This window comes from Octodon degus, unplaced genomic scaffold (assembly GCF_000260255.1).
Source record: "Octodon degus isolate 3935 unplaced genomic scaffold, OctDeg1.0 scaffold00011, whole genome shotgun sequence".
NCBI classification, from domain to species: domain Eukaryota; kingdom Metazoa; phylum Chordata; class Mammalia; order Rodentia; family Octodontidae; genus Octodon; species Octodon degus.
Genome location: NW_004524587.1, coordinates 11,946,134 through 11,953,831, shown reverse-complemented (window position 1 = coordinate 11,953,831; position 7,698 = coordinate 11,946,134). Strand labels below are relative to the sequence as shown.

The following is a 7,698-nucleotide window of genomic DNA, read 5'->3' as shown; positions in this document are numbered from 1 at the left end:
TTTGCATCTATGTTCATGAGGAAGATTGGCCTATAATTCTCTTTTTTTGGTTGGATCTTTCTCCGGTTTTGTTATGAGCATAAGGCTTCATCCAGGAATGATTTTGGGAGTATTGTTTCTTTTTCATTTTCATTGAAGAGCTTGAGGAGTATTGCGATTTAATTTTCTCTAAATTTCTTGTAGAATTCAGCTATGAATCCATGAGGACCTGGGCTGTTCTTTGTTGATAAGTTTTTCATTATATTTTCAATTTCATTGGCTGATATTGGGCTATTCAGAGTTCTTATATCTTCTTGATTCAAATTTGGCAATTTGTACCTATCTAGGAATCTGTCCATTTCTTATGTGTCTTTGATTCTGTAAGAGTAAAGATTTTCAAAATAGCTGTTGATGATCTTCTGAATTTCCGTAGGATCTGTAGCAATTTCTCCCTTTTCATTCCTTATTGCTTGAATTTGAGTTTTTTCTTCTTTTTGAGGAGGTTGGCTAGGAGTCTATCAATTTTGTTTAATCTTTCAAAGAACCAGCTTTTGTATTCATTAATTCTTGATACTGTTTTCTTTGTCTCAATTGGATTAATTTTTGCTCTAATCTTTATAATTTCTACCCATCTTTGGGCTTTGGGCTTGGTTTGCTCTTCTTTTGCTGGAAGCTTGAGGTACAATATTAGGTTATTTATTTATTCTCATTCTGTTTTCCTAATGTGTGAATTCACCACTAAAAATTTCCCTCTGAGAGCTACTTTATTTCATCCCACAAATTCTGGTAAGTGGTGTTTCAATTTTCATTGTATTGTAGATATTGTTTAATTTCTTCCTTAATTTCATCTGTAACCCATTGGTTGCTGAGGAGGGTGTTATTTATTTTCCATATGTTTATGGGGTTTTTGTGGTTTCTTTTATCGTTAATTTCCAGTTTCATTACACTATGTTCAGATAATATGCATTTCTGAGTAATTTCTGTTTTCTTGCATATACTTAAGCATGATCTATGGGTTAGTACATGGTGTATTTTAGAAAATGCGTCATGTTTAGCTGAAAAGAATGTGTATTCAGATGTTGTTGGGTGTAACACTCTGTATATGTTCACTAAATCCATTTGTTCAAAGTCTTGGTTCAGTTCTGCTACTTCTTTGATAATTTTTTGTCTGCTTGACCTATCCTTTTGAGATAAGGGGGTGTTAAGGTCCCCTGTTAACATCAGGATCAGGAGCTCTACAACCACCTGTAACTCAGAGCTGCACATGTCTGGGTGTGAGAGGCACATGCAGGCTGAGCGAGCTGTGGCAGGGCCCACAGGCTCAGTCGCTCATGTCCATGTCCTCCACATGGTGGTCATCCTTGCTCACCTTGGGCTCTCGCAGCGCATTGCCAGGCACCTTCTCCACGGAGCTCTCCTTGGCCATGGGGGATCTGGCTTCCAGAGGCTTCTTCTCCTCCTTCTCCTCGCTGTCGCAGCCCTGCTCCTCCTCTCATAGTCCAGTATGACCTGTTTCACATCCTTGTCACTCAGACTTCCTCTCCCGCTCCTTTTCCTTATCTTTGCTCTTTTTCTTTTTGCTTGTTGATCGTTCCCTTTCATCTCTGCTCCACTCCTTGTCTCTTTCTTCATCTCCTTTTTATGTCTTTGCAGGGATGGGGGCTGAGACATTTTTCTTTTAGGTGACGGAGGCTTTTTGGGCGATCTTGTTCCACTCCTGCCTCTTCATTGTCGTCTCTCTCTGCTTGTACTTCTGGAAAGTCCGGCTGCGCTGTAGCTTTTTGGTGGTGTTTTGGAGCATTTCTTTTCTTTGTCTTCTTTGTTTTTGTCTCTGGTCTTCGATGTGCTCCTTGACCATCCACTTATCTCTCTGGCATTTGATCGTCTCCGTTTTGGACTTCTTGATTGTCGTCTACTCTTTGACTTAGAATGTGATCGCCTCCTCGACCTGCTTCTCAGTCCTCTGTGTCTGGAAGATGAGGGAGTCCTCCTCCTCCCAGAATGTAATCTTGACCTTGAATGCCTTCTCTTTTCCTCTTTCTTGTCTGGTTCTATAGCAGCAGATTGGCGACTGTGCTTCTTGTACTCTTTTCCTAGCCTCCTCTATTTCCTTACTAGAGGTGTCTGGCTTCAGACTTGGTGAAACAAGACCAGTAGCTACATGATTCAACTTGGGATCAACGGTGCTCATAAACTTCAGCAACTGATCTGTGGCAAGAGACTGAGAGTTCAAGTTTGTTCTGGGAAGCCCCAGGGCAGTGAGGGCAGGGTCCAGGGTGGGAGCGCCCAAAGCAGCCAATGGAACCGCACCCATCTGGGTAAGTGGGTTGGGTGTGGGGAGGAGTCCTCCACCAGGAAGAAGATCTGCCACTGTGTTAGCTGGTGCCAGCAGAGACAAAGCCTTCATCTTGTCAGGAATGACTCCTTCAGCATTCACTATCAAAGCTCTGTCAACAAATACAGTGTTTGTCAGATGCTGCACTACAACTGCCGAGTTCGGATCATGGAACTTAACAAAGCAGACACCAGACTGATAAAGGCGAGTCATCCGGTGGGAAGAGGCACAGCTTGTTGATCTTGCCAAGCCAAAGAGCGGGAGACGTTGGTCACCTGGATCACCTCGGTGCCGCTGTTGCCTCCCGTCTGCCACTGGGGCCTGGGTTGCTGCTCATGGCTTGCTTCTGCTTTAATACATCAAACACAAACAATTTTGATTTCTGTGATACCTTTTTTTGTGAGGGTTTGATATTAGGTAGCTGTATCACTGTAGTCAGATCCTCTCTGTAAAAAGTCTGTATAAGAGATTCTTGTTTTGTGTGTGTCCCAAGATTTGCCTTCTCTATTGATTGAGAGTGAGACATTGGTTTCTGTTTGGTACTGTCCTCTCTTCTTCAGTGTAGGGCTTTTGTAAGGTTACTACCCAAGCACTTTCCGATATTAATACCCAAGGGAAAACATGTGGTCAAGGAAAATATAGTTTCCTATTTGCAGTAGTACAATTAACAACATTAGTAGCAGCTAGTGAAATTTAGAAATTGACAAACTTTTGTAACTAAAGGGTTTGTACTTTAGACCATAGGAGCAAACATTATAGCTGTATAAAAAAGCAGATCTTAAATTAGGAATTTGTATTTAAATTAGTTTCCATGATTTCTGCCTGGGCACCTCCCCTTCACACATCTAGAGTCTTCCAGGCAGACTAGCTCACTCCAGTTACCTGCTGCCACCTCTGTGCTGTGAGGATGGTCTTGTAGGCCTAGGCTTTGGTCTGTGCTTGGCTGAGCCCAGCAGTATGCCTTAGCAAACCAGGTTTAGTTCTGTTCAACTCAAACTTGACTGGAAGGTCCTTGCTTGGATCTGGTTTCTGTGTTCAGCTCCTTCCAGCTGAGCCCAGTCCAAGTGGACCCCGAGACCCCACTGGCTGCTGGTCCCATAGCTCCTTCCCGTTAGGCCCTCCAAGGTGGAGTGGGCCTGCTGTGTCTCGCTGGCTCCTAGTTAATTATTTTAACGTACATTTTGATAGTGCCTTCCTCATAGTATAGCACCCAATTCAATGTATTATCTTTATATTTACATGCTTACTTATAACTTCGCTGTGTTTTTGCTTTGATGTAATCTAACTGATATCCATAGAATAGTGTATAGCACATTTTAACAATTATGTAAATATCAACTATCATCATTATGATTTCATTTTAAGACAGATGTCTGCAAGGGCCATTTTAAAGAATATTTTTAGTTCTCCTGCTTTTATCTCATTTCATTTTGAAGCTATAACAAAGAATGTTTGTTTTTTCCTATTTCTCCTGCACTCTCCCTCTAAGTTTTGCCAGAAGTGGTACTGAATCCTAGTATATCCTCAGAATTTCTTTTGTCATATCTTGGGCAATATTCTCTCTGATTTGATGCATATTCAAAAGTGTTTTTTCATCTTTGGATTTATTCCCAACTTCATGGTATTTTTTCCTTCTTTGTAGTAATGCTGGTTATCCCATCACCTGAGTTCCAGTGTTACAGATACAATGCCTGATGGAAGCTCGGGTTTTCTCTCTATTTGGAGTTTGTGCAGTCTCGCTTGTAGATTATGTGTTTCATTTTTGTCCTTGGAGTTCAGAAAGCTATCAGGATACCTGAATATGTGTTGTTTAGGGTAAGTCTGGCCTGGAGCTATTTGAGCCTCAGCTCAGGGAAAACCTCTCCTATTGCAGTCTTGCATTTCTAACAGTGAGGATATATTCTCAGGTGTGGTGTTAGGTGCCTTCATCATTGTGTGAATATGACATGCATTGTACTTAACACAAATCTGGATGGTACAGACCAGTAGCTTGGTGTGTCCTCCTACTGTAAACAAGAGGTACAGCAAACATGAGCTTTGTGACGTGCCTGCTGACATAACACGTGTATTGTTTTGCACTAAACTTTCTCTTTTTCATAAGTACTAGTACAATTCTAAAGTAGTGATACCAATAAACATGTAACAAACTTACTGTACATATGTGTCATAGTAGTATACTAGTAAAACAGTAACGTTTATCATCAAGCATTTTATGCTATACAAAATAGAGTGGCCACTACTTTTATATGATGGGAGGTGCAATAGATTTGTTTATACCAGCATCACCACATGCATGAACTCTGTATTGTGCAAACAGCAAGTATGTCTTCAGCTGACAGAAAATGTCAACTTCATAGTTATCTTATGGCGCCATCACGGTATGTGTATGTAGACTGTTGTTGGCTAGAACGTTGTGCGGCACAGTCTAACTGTTGCCTCGCTTTCATGGTTTGCTCTTCACCTTCTGCAACTCCTATTCAGCCCTTAGATTCTCTTTTAACCTTTTTATTCTTCTTGCTTTTTCCCTGGATTTAAACTATTTGTCTTATTTTAACTTCTATTATTGAAAGGCCCCAAAGTGTGACTGTGTAACTTTCTGTTAATGTGCTTTCCATGTAATTTTAACATGTTAGTAGATTTTCAACTTATTACAAAAATATAAAGGAAATTGCTGACAGCTTTGTCTACAAAGAAACAAAGGTAGGAAATAAATTCATAAATAAGTAATATAGGTGTCAAAGTGCTCATATTTTAAGTATGAAGTTCTTATAAATGAGGATGAACATACCAGCTCAAAAAAGAGTAGAAGATATTAAACAGAAACTTGCCCAAGAAGAAATACATATATCCAGTAAATTTCTGAGAATATTTTTGCTTTGTTTTGTTTCTTTTTGGTTTTTTAAGACAGGGCCTCGCTATGTAGTTCAGGCTGGCCTTGAGCTCACTATGTAGTGCATGTTGGCCTCAGAGTGGCAGCGGTCCTCCTGCTTCAGCTGGGATTACAGGTGTACACCGCCATGCCTGCCTGTTGAAAACGTTTTTTTTTTTTTTTTGTATTTTAGGGAGGGGTCTACATGGTCTTCAGGCTCTCACTACCCGATCAGACTTGTAGTGATCTGCCTGTTTACAGTCTCCCAAGGGCTGGGATTATAGGCAAGCGCCACCACGCCAAGTCTCAATTGCATCTCAGTGTGTCCCGGGGATGGAGCTGGAATGACAGGCCCGGGGATCAAACCCCTGGTCCCTGCACCTGCTTGCAGGTGCTTTAATCTGCTGAGCTATTTGGCGGGCCCTGAAAACATTTTTAATCACAAAGAAATATAAATGAAAAATAACCTTTTATAGTTGGTTGTGATGGCACACGTCTGTAATCCTGGCACTTGGGAGCCTTACACAAGAAGATCTCTGTGAGTTTGAGAACAGGCTGTACTACATAACAGCACTCTGTCTCTAGAACGAAACAAAACAAATCTACAAATACAGCAATATGCTAAGGTTGTTTTCATGGATTAAAATGAGTGATAGAGATACTCTTATGGCATGTGACTATATTTGGTTGAAATTAATAGAAAATACAATGTGAATAACTTAATAAAGGAGAGCAATCTGCTGTTATTTGGGTTCCAGTGGATTCGTTTATTTTGGGGCTCAGCAATAGTGCCTAGAGCCTAGTTGTTTTCTTCTGTCTGTTTCTAACATGTTGATTTCATTGGCTCCTCATTTAGGAGAGAGAGAAATTTGCTTTCCTAGAAACTGTCCATGTCTTTTTAGGTCCCACTGGGATCTAACTCAAGACATGTGCCTCACTCCTCAAGTAGGTGCTTGACTTCAGTGGTTCCATTGCTTAACTGAGTCCTGAGATGCCGAAGCCATCTGAGGGTGGGGTGGGGGCCACCTTAGCCTGGTGCACGTGGGAGCAAGGGAGCAAGGAGATGAATACTGCCTGGAAACTGAGCAGACAGAAAAGCTATTTTGATGAAGCACATGAAATCCATTATCCATCATTCTTTTGCACATATAGTTTCTCTCTCCCTCTCTCTATCCTGCATTATATCTCTATAAGACAATCTTTACAATGTGCTTTTAACATTATCCAAAAGTTCTGTTTCTTAAAATTTATCTCAGAAAACAATAATTACGGGTTTGCAGCATGTAAATATCCAGTCACTGTATATCTAAAGCTACATCATTTATAGTAATTAAAATCTTGGAAATACTTAAATGTCAACCAGATGGATTTGATTAAATTGTGTATGCAACATTCAGTACTCATCCTCTGAAATAGTATTTAACAATGAAAAATGATGCCATTAAAATATTTAATGGCATGGAAAATTATCCCTAGGAGTTGGAGGGTAGAAATGTATGTATGCCTATTTATATTTATATAAATTACTTACAATTAATCTTCAGTACTTTAATTCCTTTTCCAATCTTTAACCCTGGTGTCTCTAAACTTAATATGCTGGTTAGAACTTTCAGTTTGATTTTGTAAAGAATTGGTGAGAAATCCTTACCTTGTTTCTGATTTTAAGGAAGAAGAATTTATACATTAAGAACAATGATGATTTTGTGTTCTGTAGCTGTCCTTCATCAGATCAAGAGTTTACAATTTATTTAAGATGCTTTTTTTATTTTTTAAAAATAATGTTATTGAGAAACAAACAGGAATGAGACAGTTTCAAAACTGATTAGTAGCACAGTTTCAATAATTAATACATTGCATATTGTTGTTTTAGTGGTTATTCATTGTACAAGATGCAGACATGATATCCTGTCCACAGACCCTATTAGAACAAATCTTTCTATTCATTGAATCAAGAGAAGAAGGTTTTATTATAAAAAGGTACAGAATATCATCATCACATATTTTTACATCCTTTAAAACAATCACAGGATTGATTTTTTTAATTGTGTTGTGGCTATAGTGATTGATTTTTAAATGTTAAATCAACTTTATATTCTTAAAACAGATTAGACTTTTCATGATGAATTTAACTATTTGATTGCTATTACTATTTAAATATTAAATGTTGTTAAACATTTTTCACCTGTGTTTTTGGAAGATATTGATCTATAATTTTATTTTGTTATATTATCTGTCAGGTTGTGGTGATAGCAAATTCCTCTCCTTCTTAAGAGGACTTCTGGAATAACCCCCTCACTTGCCTTGAATGTAAATGAGGAAGAAGATGAGCTCAGGACTCATTGATAAGCTTAGGGTGACTTCTTGTGAATGAGTGAATGAATGAGGCAAAATGAACAAATTTATTTATTTATTTTTTCTGATTTTATTCTACTTTGTGTTTTTTGAAAATGGAAAGATACTTTTTAAGGTTTCTAATACTAGGAGAAAATATCACATCATGTCTTATAAGTCAATT

The 7,698-nt window shown here is 38.8% G+C and overlaps 1 pseudogene; it reads right to left on the bottom strand.

Moving 5' to 3' along the window:
- Nucleotides 1-1,300: 1,300 nt before the first annotated feature.
- LOC101570731 lies at nucleotides 1,301-2,564 on the bottom strand (annotated as a pseudogene).
- Between the last annotated feature and the right edge of the window lie 5,134 nt (nucleotides 2,565-7,698).